The 14,227-nt window shown below is 43.2% G+C and overlaps 1 protein-coding gene across 5 annotated transcripts in view; it reads left to right on the forward strand.

The window, feature by feature from the left end:
• TLCD4 (TLC domain containing 4) overlaps positions 1-14,227 on the forward strand; it is a 65,858-nt gene continuing 51,631 nt past the window's right edge. The window contains exon 1 of one of the 5 annotated variants that reach the window (XM_019716838.2): positions 1-195. The gene's annotated coding sequence lies outside the window, so the exon portion shown is untranslated. Of the gene's footprint in view, positions 288-330; positions 1,036-1,283; positions 1,307-14,227 lie in introns of those variants that run through there. The other 4 variants (XM_019716844.2, XM_074318952.1, XM_019716836.2 and 1 more) reach the window with 4 other exon arrangements.

Raw genomic sequence — 14,227 nt, forward strand, 5'->3', positions numbered from 1 at the left:
CACCTGCAGCCCCAAGCAAGAACGCGGCGGGACCGGCCTTTGGCCAAGTCAGACGTGGCCGGAAAAATCAATAATTGCGCCGTCCTCTCCTTTCTGATGATGAAACCATACGCTTCTTTTGGGCAGAATTTGGGAATTTAAGGCAGAATGTAAACTCATAACCTGAAAGGAATCCTGGTGACGTGGCGAGCCCAGGTACTGACCGCTGTGGAAACAGACTTAGGCCGGTCCCCCCTTGCGAGCTGTTGCTCGCTTTGTACAGCCAGGCACCGTCCGCTCTTTCCCGGGTGAGGGTGCTTTTCTAGGATTTCCACGGCCCGCCACGGCGGTTCTCGTTTCTGAGTCCTTCCCGGGACCCGGGTTCCAGCCCCCCAAAATCGGCTCCGCCGCGGGCCACGGGCCTCGGGGCCCCGCCCACTCTGGCAGGGGCTCGAAGCCGCGCCAAGCCGGAGCGGGAGCGGGGTCCGCCGCGGCCCCTTTAAGGAGCCGCGCTGCGGTAACCCGAGCCCGCAGTCCGGGCGCGGCGGCAGCTGGATCTCCGGGACGTCTCCCCGGCTCCGCCGAGCATCTCGCGGGCGGGCTCTGGCCGGCGCCAGCCCTCGGGCCTGGCCGGAGGACCGGACTCCTGGAACCCGACCGCGCGCAGCCGCCGTGCGCACGCTCGTCGCCCCGGGACGCGGCACAGGTGACGCTGTTTTCAGGGTTTCGGGAAGAGGGCGAGTACATTTGGCCCCGCGGGTCTCCGCCCCGGCCTATTGCGGCCAGGGCTCCGGAGGCTGGGGGCGTTCCAAGAGCGCGGGGCTGCGGCGGCGCCGGCAGGTGCGTGCGGCGGCTCAGCATCTTCCGGCCCGCCTCCTGCTCAGGTGGGGTCCTGGCCCGCAGCCCCCGCCCGCCCGGACGCCTCCGTGAGTCCCACTCGCGGTTCCCGGGTTGCCTGGAGTGCCTCCTGGGTCTCAGCTCAAACGGACGGGTGCTTTGGGCATCTGGGAAAGCCTTCTTGGTAGAAGCCGGTACCCAGTCAGGTGCATCAAGTGGGTAAGTCTCCCCCCTCCACCTCTCCCTACTAAATAAAACAGGAAGCTTTTATTCACCGTGGCGGTGCTCAAGTGGGTCTCATTTTTAGCCACCTCGTACTAAAGAGTCTAGTGCAAAGGGACTGGGCGCAGAGTCCGAGGCTGACACATTGGGTTTCTGTTTCCAGCTCTACCATGGTCACACCGGGCAAGTTGATTAAACTAAGCGCCTCGGTTTACCTGGCCATGAAATGGGATCCATAATGCTAGCCTTTTCGTACAGCCCCGAGAAGGTAGGGCAATCTCGACGAAAACTTTGAGTTTTTATGTAAGTTCGTGAAAGGGTCGCTGTTCCTGGCCAGTGTTCTCTTAGTTGTGCGCATCTGAGTGTTAATGTGGTGCACACTGCTCTGTGAAATTATAAAATTGGTCTTCAGAAGTGATCGTTAACGGTGTTTAAATTAATCTGATAGCAGTTGGGGACAAGATGGAAAAGTTTGTGTGGATGTTAGGAGTTGATGTGTGCAGTAGGAAAAACTTCTATTTTAGTAAAATCTTTACTCAGTCATAAATGGAGTTGAGAAGAATGGATCTTGGATTGTGTGTGTTTTAAGAGCTATTGCTATGTGAACACATAATATAGATCAGGCTGCAGCGTCCTCTTTGTGTAGTCAGTTAATAGCCGTGGACAATACCATTTCGCTTTCATCTGTGCAATATGTTAAGTAGAGAATTTTTTCCCCTTGTTTGTCTTTTCCTTAAATTCTATGGGTGAAACTAAATGAGAAAAGTGCATCCCTGCCAGCTAGAAGGTTGGAAACAATGGCAGGAGGAATCCCAGATTTTAGTGTATTTGCCCCCTCTTTCCTGTGCCATCAAATGATCCATAGGATACTCTATTTTGAGGGTGCTTCTTTTTTCCTATCCCTGCAACTCCTTCGGCCACATTACCTCCCTCCAGAGTTCGAATCTTTACTGTGTGATCTTGTATGAGTTTTATCTGTCTAGAGCTGGATGTCTCATACCCAGCTGCTCAGCCAGTCAGAATTATTTGTGCTGTGAGCTATTCCTATTCCTTTCACTCTAAGCCTTCTTTACCATGTTGGAAAGAATAGTGACTCTGCAGTTAAAGGCATGTACTTGGAGTACCTAGGAATGGCAGTATCAAGGCGCTGAAACTTTATAGCAAACTTCAAAGAAGTGGGATCTTCTGAATGGACCCTGGAGTATGGCTGCAAGAGTTGGCCTACTTTTTCCTTCATTTTCTAGACTCTCTATTGGAGAGAGATTCATTTGATTATCAAGGTAAACGGAGGCCTTGGGAGCAGGTAGCTATCAGAAATCTAACTCAGTGCTGGACTGATTAAGAGTTCCCAGCATAGGAGTGGGGAGGCAAAAGAGGTGACTTGGGAGGGGATGGAGGACCCTCCCAATAACAAGATGACCAGAGAGGTAGTAAAGGAGCCCTGGGGAATGACGGAGCTGGTATCCTAGGTGTGACTTATTCTTCTGTCCTGTTCCCTTTGAGGGTGTGTCTTGCCCTTCAGAGCCTAGCACAGCTGTCCTGTAGTTCTACACCTGTTCACTCTCCTCCCTTGGTGCTGGAAAGGAGATCCAGCGTTTATGTCCCTCCCTCAAAGCTGGCATTCCATGTAGGGGAGGTGGAACTGAGCAGTTTACTTCCTAAGAAACCTTTAGATGCTGGTGTGTCCCCACACCCTTCTTCTCAAATTATTGTCCTATACTTACAGATGAAGATGGCTGAGAAAAGTCCATAGGAAGATACAGAGAACTATCTGTTTTTCCCTGTAGAGGAAGATAGTGAATTAATTGGGTGAGAATTGCGGGCGACTGAAAAAGGGCAGGCAGGACTGGGGCGGAGTTGTGCTGGACAGCTTGCACCCTTGTCCTTTGGGGAGGAAAGGATGCTCTACACTCGTACCGTGTTGTGCTTTTCCTCTTTCCGTTTGCCTTGTGAGAGGAGGAGTGTACCAGGATGAGGTGGGTGGTCATCTGCTCTCAAGGATGGGACGCAGACTTTAGGTCAGCATTAGGGATGAGCTGTGTTCACCTGGTATAGGTACCAGACACTGGGTGTGTTATCCCTGAGAAGGCGTTACATCGCACGAGCAAGGTGAATTGTGTAAGAAAATCTGAGGCATTTCAGAGTGACTTTGGTGGTGTTTTTTCTTGTTGGAGATGAAAGGTAGCTCACAAAGAAATAGAGTCCTATGGCTCTGAGTTTTGTTATTCATAGTGAGACAGTTGGATGTGCGACAAGCAATTCCCAGACCTTAAAAGAAGACAGGAATAGCAAAGGATTTTTTTTTTCTTAGACCATTGGTCTGTTCAAGGAGAAGGCAGTCCTGTGGACACATGAGAAGAAGCTTGTAATCACTGTAAAAAGCTTAGGTTTGTGAAAACGGTTGATGAATAAGGCAGCTGGAAGCCTGTTCAGAGCTTGAGCCAACATGAGGAAAGGAGTCGCTGAGCCGTGGGACCAACAGCAATGGGGCGTCTGAGTAGATGGCGGATAAAGCTTGTCTAAAGCAGTGTTTCAGACATGTTTGGATTACATCACAGGACAAAATGCATTTTTACATCGAGACCCAGGACAAATTGGCTGATGGATGTAGGCCACGTCTACTTTTATCAGCTGGATCGGGAGCAAAGGGGCTCCTGGTGCAGCGTGGGTGGGTGGGTGGCTCATAGCTTCCCATCCAGCTTTGAGAAGTTTGTGCAGAAGAAAAGGGTGGAATGTGTTGTTTCCAAAGCCCATTTACTGATCATACTTGTTAGGAAGTTTGTTGCTTGCCTCACAGGGAACTGGAAAAGCATAGTATTCTCATTACATTTTGTAAAAGGGTTGGATTGTCAAGGCTTCCTTAGACATCTATTTCAAGATCTACAATCAAACTGGAATCATCACTCATAGATTTTGAGATTGCCAAAAAGCTTCTTGGAGAAATAGGTGACGCAGCACTCAGCATCTTTGAGTGAATTCTAGTATTTGTGCACTGGAGTTAATCGAGGCTAGAGTTTATCTGCAGGCCTTTGGTTTCCTTTTTATAACAATTAATATCTGACTCCTACACCCAGCACACTCACCCGTGGGCAAGAACAACAAAGCCTGGAGGAAAATGTACACAGGTATCAGAGTTCACCCGGTTGCTTGGTTACTGCTTGCTTTTATCATCCACATGCTGACCTAGTTGGATCCTCCGATTGACCCATCCCTTTCTTGTCTGATTTTCTTACCTTAGCTGATGTTTTCAAAGTTTAACTCTCCTCAACTCTGATCTTTATCTACTGCTTTCACCTCTGTTTTCTCTGATATTATCCTGAGCCCCGGACTTATGGTGTATGCCTGCTTATTCCTAAGGAGCCGATGTTCGGATCTCAGCCTGTGCGGTATTACTGTCCACTGCATCTTGCTGTGGCCACCCTAGAAATAACTGTACATTGATGGGTTCATACATTTGTTTTGATTTAACTTTTAAATTTTGGGGACATGGAGAAACGATCTTGTCAATTTAATTAGCTTTCTCCAAATAGGCCTTAAAAACTTTTAAACTACATTTTGAGGCATAGAAAACTTCTCTCTATTTGGTATGTATTTATTTGTGGAATAGGAGGAAGAAGGAATTTTCATTTGATGAAAAATTTAAAAAAACATTTATAAAGTGTTACATTTTAGGGACATAATTCCCTAAACTAGTCTTGCTCAGTAAACTGTTTTGCTCTAAAACATAAAAATAGTGAGACAATTATGAATTGAAATGCTTTATAATTTGTTATATGCTATTTTAAAGACTTATAAAGACTACAGCTGTGCTCCAATTGAGAAAGATTCTTGGCCTTTTCATATTTTAAAAACCTGCAGGAGTGTTACTTAGCAGATCAGTTTCTTACGTGCGATGTGGAAGAATCAGGGCAAGAGAAAGGTTGTAGGATGGGAGCTGAGTTGTCTGAAGGGAAGCCCAAACTGCTCGGAGTATATCCTAGCTGAGTAGCTCTGAGCCAAACTCTTAAGGCATTGGCCATTTTTTGAGGACTTGAGAATGCTTTATAGCCTCAAGTCTCTAAATGTTTTCTTCGGTGTTTTTTAATTTTTAAATTACAAAAATGAAACTTGCTCACTATAAATAACATTACAAACAACCAATACTCTTCCCTCAACTCCCACCTTCTTCAGTTTCACTCCCAAACACAATCAGTTACCATTTTTGGGGGTATAGCCCTTCTGATCTTTTTCTCTACAAATGCCAAAATGTGTCCAGTTATGTATTTATGAAAAATTTATGATTTCACAGCCTACTGTGTTTTTTCACTCCACAGTATGTGATGGGCATTCTTCTGTATTGGCCTGTTCATTTAAATGTCTGTATAACCTGTGATGGTGTAGCTGTATGAATATATTTAACCATTTGCTTATCATTGGACCTTAAGCTTTCTTCTAATAAAGCTGTAGTAAACTCCCATGTACGTGCATCCCTTCACATGCATGGGAATTTATTTTGAAGGTAAAAGATAACATAGTAGACTGCTTATTTTATAATTCAGGTAACATAGTGCTATCAAGATTTGCATATTCTATCATTTAATTCCCCAAATATTCACTCAGTAGTAAAAACATAGCACTAGACACTAGGAATTTCAAAGTGTGGTAATGTGCAGCTCTTGTTATAAAGAGGTCCCTATCTAGATTAGGGGGATGAGGCATACACACTGACAATACTATCTTTAGTTTTATTTATACCCTACTTTGTTCCAAAACCAATTTGGAATGGCTTACAAAGATGCATACAATGTGACAAGGTAAAGTAAATTTAGGGTAGAAAAAAAAAATACTCTTATTTTCCGCCATCAAAGGAAAATAAGATGGAGGTAGGAGTGAGTTTGGTTAGTGTACTCTGAAGTAGTGTTATTTTCTTCCTGGAAGTGCTGGTGATAAGCTTTCTGGCAGCCAAAGAGAAGAGGCCAACAATCCATCACATGCTTCAAGATGTCCAGAACAGGAACCAAATTGGAGAAACCCATCTAGTCCTGATTCTAGGAGCGGGGAGAAATTTCTCCTTTGGATTTTCATCAAGAAAACACTGCATTTACAATGGCCAGCATTCTCAACAACACTCCTAATAAAGTACAGTAATTCTAATGCCTTTGCTTTCTGAACCATTTCACATTATGTTCCTTGTTACTGGCTAGGGGTGTCATGCCTTGGCACTGCTCAGATTAGGCTGAGGTGTAAGTTCATGTGTTTAAATCAGAAATAGCTTTATGAGGACCTAAAGAGTTACATAACCAATGTAAAGAGCGATCTGATATTGTTTTTGGACACTTTTTTCCCCCTAGGTAGTACAGAATATATCATTTTAATGGGATTTTTGTGAGTAGAACCTATTTGCCCAAGAATACTAGACTTGCAACTAACAAACCAAGAAGTGAGGCTGTTTAGAAGGCATTGATGTATTAGAACTATAATAATGACTGAAAAAAATATTTTCCTTAAAAAATAAAATAAAATAAAATAAAGAACAAAACTCCGCACTTGGTCCATGCAGAAAGGATGGTACTTGTTTACATGGATCAATTAACTCCATAAGTTAGAAAGGAAGACCATTCCAAGAAGTTTTTCCAAGCTTAAAATTGTTAATGGTTGTAGAATGTGGGAGTGTCACCAGGACTTAGGGGTCCCTATTGGTTGGGGTTGCTTGACCCAATTTCATAAACCTGGGAAAACGTTCGACTCCCATGAGCCACTGAATCTGAGCTTCTATGACCACATCCATTTAAGTCTTGCCTCGGGGACAATGCCCCAGACAGCTCTTTATTACCAAGTCTATGGCTCAAGCTTAGGTACTTTTATAGGATTTACCATGAGTTGAAACATGAAGTTTGTAGTAAATGTTAAACTTGAGACCACCGGAAGCCACATCTGATATGATTTACATATCACTTCACTAGCCTGTGAAGTGGTTCAAGGAAACATGTATGTCAGTGTGTTTAGATTTTTTGTTTACCTGATTGTGTCAAACCAGATACTGAATCAGGTAGACAAGTACCATGTTTATTGGAAAGTAGTGCAATTGGAATCAATTTGAGGCAATGGCAGCCTTATGGGAGGAGATCAGAAGGGAAACCACTTTCAAGATACCTTGGGTAGAGTTTTAAGTGGCCCTTAGGTATAAGGGTAAGGGCCACCTAGAAAAATTTAAAACTCCTTGCTGTCTTCTCATTTAAGCCACCAAATTCCCCAGTCAGATCATAGGTGTAGACAAGCTTCAGGGGTTCTAGGTCAAAGGTTAAAAGGAGAGAGGTGATCACGTTGCTCTAGATACAGACTGTCCTATCCCTCTATAACTTGCCATCAGAGAGGTAGGTATAACATTTCTTGCTTAGGAAAGGGTAGGTAGCAATCATAAGCACTGTCCTTTATTGAGTGGTGTTTTGATCTATTGCTGAATAACAAACTGTGCCAAAATTTAGTGGCTTAAAACCATGATTTATTAATTCTTATGATTCTGTGGGTGGCCAGGCAGTTATTCAGTTGGTTATAGGCTCACTCATGTGATTGCATTCAGCTGGAGGGTCAACTGGGCTGAAAGATGCAAGATGGCTTGCCAATGTGGCTAGTACCCTATTTCCCCGAAAATAAGATCTAGCCAGACCATCAGCTCTAATGCTTCTTTTGGTGCATTACAGCTGATGGTCTGGCTTGGTCTTATTTTCGGGGAAACACAGTAGTTGGTGTTGAGTGTTGCCTGTCAGCTGGGCAGCCTCAGTTCTCCCTATGGCTTCTTATCCTCCAGTAGATGAGACAGTTTCTTTACATGACAGTCTCAGGGCAACACTACAGGAGAGAGAAAGGCAGATGCTACAAGGTCTTTTGAGGCCTTCCTTAACTCCTTTTCCTAGCCTCAGAACTGCCTAGCCTCTCTTCTGGTGTATTCTATTTGTCAGCAGGTGGCAAGGCCAAACCACATTCCTGGGGGCAGAGACATGGACTTCACCTCTGGATGACAGGAGTGGCAGTGTCCTATTGCAAAAAAATTTATGGCCATTAAATGATTTATAACAGTGGTTACTGTGCTAGGTGCGTTTAACTCATCTCATTTAAGCCACAAAAACATCTTATACAGTAGGCCTTTTTATCCCCATTTCATAGACCTTGAAGGTCAGAGAGGTCATGTTCTTCTTTCCCAATGCCACTTCGTAAATACTGGGGCTAGGATTTGATTCTAGTCTCTTGCTACCTGAATGGAATTTGTCTTAAGAACTCAACAGGAGGGAGAGATTTACTCAGTTGTTATTTAGCCCCTATGGCCCATTTAGTACTGTCTCTTGTTTTCTGTGGGGAGCAGACAAACGAGAGAAATGAAGGCAGGCCAGCAAAGGCCTTCCTCAGCCACTTTCCTGTATTGTAGGGCCTTTCTCAGCGGTAATCAGATTGACTATTTGGAGACAAGAAGGACCTCTTTGTCTCTGTAGGTTCTGACTTCCTAGGTTGCTTGGCAGGTGTCCCACTGATTCCTTTAAAAAAAAGAACAAAACATATTTTTCAATCTTTCTCTGTCCAGCTTTTCCTTGATTTCACAGTGTTGGCAGAAAGCCAAGAGATGTCCCAAGCCAAAAGGCTCCTTCTGTGATCCCTCCAGCAAGGGAAGAGCAGGGCTATGGAAACTAATTCATCAGAAGTTGGGCAGAACCTCATTTCTCCTCCTGATTCCCCCCAGGCGATGTGGCACCACCCAGTCTCCGCAGCTTCTGCGTCAGGGCCCCTCACGCACAGAGACCCCTTCTGAGGTTCAGAGAGGGTGTTGCATTGAAATGTTGATTTTCTTAAAGATGGGCCCTCAAATTGTCTAAGCTTCCAACCCCTTATTTTTACTGTGTCAAGTTCTGTATTTGTGTGACCTTCCAATGACTCTTGTCTCCTGGCTCGAGACATTCTGGTTTATTCAAAATCCAGTGGCTGTCATTGGAACTCATAGGTTTCAAAAACAAAGACTTCTTTATAACAGTTTTAAGTAGGGCGAGATGCTAGGAAGCAACATTTATCAAGTAAATAAAATATGCCATCTGTACTCTGAGCCTGAATTCCGTACAGAGTGAACTCCTGAATTTCCTAAGGGGAGAATTTTTCAGTGGTCGGGAGTTGGGAAGCAGCAGAGCAGTAGGGAAAGTTGGGGAAGGAGGCCTTTTCCACTGTCGGTTCCTTGTAGCCACACTTCTTGTCAGGCATTATAAAAACAAATCTCAAGTCAGATAGTCAGTGTAAAATGAAATAAAACATTTTAAATAAGACAGAAAAAGTTGACATGACATAGATTAACTATATTAAATTAAATTAAATTTTAAGATAATAGCTAGAACATGTAAAAATTAAATAAATGTAGACTAGGAAAATAAAAATAAAAATCTTGTTAAAATTCTAATTAAAAATACCTATGATAGAAGGGATTACTGATCAAGTGTGACTATTTGGAGACAAGAAGGACTCCCTGATAACCAGGGGAGAAACTACTTCTTGAAAGAGCAGGAATTCTCAGGGAAGTTTCAGGAGATGGGCTAACCCCCACCCTTGCTATGTCAGAATCTTCTGGTGGGGATTCTTGGCTATGTGAAAACGTCAAGAAAACTGTTTTCCCCCAAAAAACAAACTATAGAAAGGAACACTACAGAATCTTCTTCACTGACAGGAATAAGCAGAATATATACTGAGAAAGTACTGTGTTTGGGGGGAAAGTATTGTGTCAGATAGGAATATGAGAGATCTTGGGAAATCTTGGATTAAAGAGCTCTGCAGCAATATGAATTAACTTTCAAAATAGTTCTCTGAGTTGTGACAGTAAGAAGGGCCACCATACAGCCCCGGAGGGTAGATACTTCCTGCTGGGGGTGGGTGACTGGTACAGAGCCAGGTTGGGGAACAGTTTAGCCTCCTTCATGCCCTGCCATCCTGTGATTGTAACTATTATGTTGAATTTTGGGAAAAACAAAGACCAATTAGAACTGTATGAACATTCAACTTTAAGTATTTTATTCTTTTTTTTTTAATTCTTTTTTTTTAAGTTATAGTTGACATTCAGTATTATTTTATATTAGTTTCAGGTGTACAGCATAGTGGTTAAACATTTAAGTAATTTATGCAGTGATCGCCCGATTAGTACGCACCTGGCACTATATATAGTTGTTGCAACATTATTGACTGTATTCTCTATGCTGTACTTTACATCCTTGTGACTGTTTTGTAACTGCCAGTTTGTATTTCTTAATCCCTTCACCTTTTTCACCCTGCCCCAAGTGTTTTATTCTTTATCACTAAAACAATCTATAATCCAAAAATATTGTTTCTGGGAAGTGTCAGTTGCCAGGGTCTGTAACTGGCAGAATCCAACAGTTTCTCTTTAGCTTGAATTCTGTTATGTGCTCCTGGAGAGAAAAGGTTGACGGAATGGGGAAAATATGAAGGATACCCTTATTCGAAGTTTAGTGTCTCTTAACTGCCAGGGAGGAACCATCGAGGTACCTTTTCTATAGTCACGAGCAATTCCTTGTTAAATCTTAAATATATCATCTATTTAAGAAAGGGAATGTAACTTAATCATATTAATACAGGGTTCCTTAGCCTTTCCTGGTTTCGTCTTCATTTTCTTCCCATTGTCCCACTTAAAGAGCAATACAGTGAGTCGTGGAGGATTTATAGAAGTTAGGCTGACTTTTATGCAGCTGGCTTCCTATAGACTTTCACACTAAGGCTAATGTTTCTTGAACTTGATACTCAGAAAAGAAAAAGAGATGGTGTTTTCTGCATATAAGTCTCCTAACTTTAAAAAACTATAGCTCTCAATGCAGAATTTAAAAAAAACAGCAGTAAAAAACAAAAACTGTAACTGCAGTTAGCTGAGAGCTTTGAATGCATTTCATTAGAGGCTTAACAGTTTTCATATGAATGAAATGTCAAACGTAGGGAGTGCAATTGTAAATCTTTATTAAGGTGTTTCAATGTCTCTGGTTAATTATTGACATGCAAGAGCATTTAGACAGATAATTGCAATGTACCACCCATATGGAAATGCAGACAAAACTCAGAATGGGTGTGTGTGTTGGGGGGCAGATATGCCTCTTTTTTGATAGGGGTTTTGTTTGTTTGGTTTGGTAAATATCTTCTACAGTCATATGTTTATCTACAAATGATTCACAGTTTGCAAGTAGAGACTTGTTAAACGTGTTTTGGCTGCTGACGTAGATAAATCAATCAATAAGTACTTCTGTACTTGGTAAGAGTATGAAAATACAGAGCAGATTACAATTACATATACTCATGAAAACTTTGACATGCATACCATGTGTTGTAAGAGTTTGGGATAGTCAAATCAAGTATGTTGCTATGGGCTGGATGTTTGAGTCTGCCCCCCTCCCAATTCATATATTGAAATCCTGACCCCCAAAACGTGGTGGCATTAGTTAGTGGGGCCTTTGGGAGGTGATTAGATCTTGAGGGTGGAGCTCTCACTAATGGGGTTAGTGCTTTTGTAAAAGAGATTCTACAGCGCTCCCCAGCCACATGGAAGAAGGCCCTCACCCACCTATTCTGGTACCCTGACCTCAGACTTCCAGGCTCCAGAACTGTGGGCAATAGATTTCTGATGATGTTAAGCCACCCAATCTGTGATATTTTGTTACAGCAGTGCAAACAGACTAAGACACGTAGTCAATACTAGTTCATTTATAATATTGATGCTCTTTGCCTTGGGGCATTTGGAGGTAAGAATTTTCTTGAAGTCAGTATGTTGTCATGCTGTTAACATAGGAATGTCCAAACCTATAAAGAACTTTTATAAGATTTTATTTGAACCAAACTGATGACAGTTGCCAGGAAGCAAGCTCTCAAACTCTCTGGTGAATGACAGTTTGGCAGTTTCTTTTATGCATTTGAAATTAAGGAGGGAAAGTAAGGAAGATTACTTGGAGGTGGGAGAAAGCCAGGTGGGGATTGGATTATAGGACAGTTAACAAGATTATGTGCCCCCTGAAGGGTGGTTAAGTGTGTTAACCTGGATGCACGGAAATAATGGCCAGGGCGTGCTTAAGGCAAAGATAAACGTTTTACTAAAAAAGTTACATCCCTGGGGCTTGACTCCCCACCATGACCTGCCAGTTAGGAATCTATGGTCAGATTATCCTGGCAGGTTATTTTCCACAGAACCCCCTTTTCATCCACAATGCTGTCATACTAGGGCTGTCAATTTAGAAACTTCTTTATTCCAATATTCGGATTATACTGGGAAAATGAGGGACCCGTAACTGATGAGATACTAGTTGAATGGAAAGCACATGTAAGAATATGAATATCTATTACTGTCACTATTTTGTTTAATAGATGTTTAATGAGCATATACTGTGTGCAGGCACTGTGTTACGTATGGGACACATGGAGAAAGGGAAATCTCCTTATCCTCGTGGGGCTCACGTTCCACTGGGGGAAGGAGTTAATCCATTTATTTATTTAGTTTTAATTTAAAAATGCTTTTGGTTTTTATTTTAAAACTAAATGTACTGGGGTAACATTGGTTAATAACATTATATAAATTTCAGGTGTACAACCTTATAGAACTATATCTGTATACTCCATTGTGTGCTCAGCATCCAAAGGCTAAAGGAGACATCCAGTTAAATTTCAGCTGTGAAGGAGGGGACACAATACTATGAGCACCGAGAAGGGAGGAATTGACCAGCTGATGGAGCTCAGAGCGTAGGCTTCCCTGAGGAAGTGAGAATTGACCTAGAGCTGAAGAAGCATGAGACGTGGAGGGACAGGGGAACAGTGGGGGAACAGGCTATGCAAAGGCCTTGTAGACGGAAGGAACATGGCATCTTTAAGGAACAGAAAGAAGGCATTAGCTGGAGTGCCGCAAGCAAAGTCCAAGTTTAGGGGTCAGGCCATGAGTTTGGTCTGAGATGCCTTTGAAATGCTGGGTAGTACTGACAAGTGGGCAGTTGGCTGTACGTGTCAGGAGCTCAGAGGGGAGGTCTGGGATGGCGATTTAAACTTGAGATGGTTCTGCATATAAGTGGTAACTGAAGCCACAGGTATGGGTGAAATCACACAGGGAACAAGTAAGAGAAGAGGGTCTGGGACCAAGCCTTAGGGAATTCTGTTATTTAGTGGCGGGCAGAGGAAGTAGTATGGTGTCATGGAGACACAAGGAAGAAAGTGCTCCAAGGAGAAGATGGTCAGTTGTACCCCATGTTGCGAGAGGTGAGGTACCATGAAGACCACACATAGAGGTCATTGCTGACTTTAGCAGGAGCTATTTCAGGGGAGTAATGAGGGTAGGGATAAGAATGCAGTGGGCTGAAGAAAGAGAGGTGAGGAATGATGACGGCACGGATAAACCATAGGAACTTTTTCCTTAAAGAGGGTGGGCAGGAGAGGGAGAGAGAGACAGAGGGAGAGAGGGCAAAGAGAGCAAACTAGACTCTTGAAGAAGACGTGGTGGCTCTCTTGGTTTTTGTTTTTACTGGGAACTTAAGCCTGTTTAAAAGCAAATAGAAAATCTAGGTCAGGAGACAATAAGGGATAATGGGGAGCAAAAGATTCCTAAAGGAGCCAAAACTGGTGGGTGTGAGGTTGTCTGAGTGGGACAGCAGATGCTTGAAAGTGCAGGTCATCTGTGGTTGACAGTGTGATATTGAGAATTTTCATGTGTTGGCTTCTACTTTTTTGTGAAGTGGGGTTTTGTGGAGAATGGGGGTGGATGGTTGGAGGTTCAAAAAGTTAAGGACAATTTGGAAAATTAATCGTAGAGCGTGAGAGGACTGGTTGGACTCTGCAAGGATGTAGAAGTACAGGGCAGTGTTGAGGGCTGTGTGATCCCTCTGTAATTTCACACTCGCCAAACTCCGTCTTCTGGTCCATGACTTTTTCCAACAGTGCTCTGATTGTTCAGGGCTCGTTGCTGACTAAATAGTTGGGCATATCCGGGGTTGGTGTTTTAAGCTCTTGGCAGTGGAAAAGGGAATGTAGGGTGTTAGTACTAAGAGTGTTGTTGAAATGATGGCTTCCAGGATTTAAGCTTATTAAAGAGGGAAGCAAAAAAAGAGGAAAGGGCTAATGAATTGGGGAAAAGCTGAGAGGTCAGTGGACTTGAGAATGATGTAATACTGAGCACACTTGAAGGAAAGGTCAACAAAGGGAATACTTCAAA

The sequence above is a fragment of the Rhinolophus sinicus genome, linkage group LG14 (genome assembly GCF_036562045.2).
Source record: "Rhinolophus sinicus isolate RSC01 linkage group LG14, ASM3656204v1, whole genome shotgun sequence".
In the NCBI taxonomy this organism is placed as follows: Eukaryota; Metazoa; Chordata; class Mammalia; order Chiroptera; family Rhinolophidae; genus Rhinolophus; species Rhinolophus sinicus.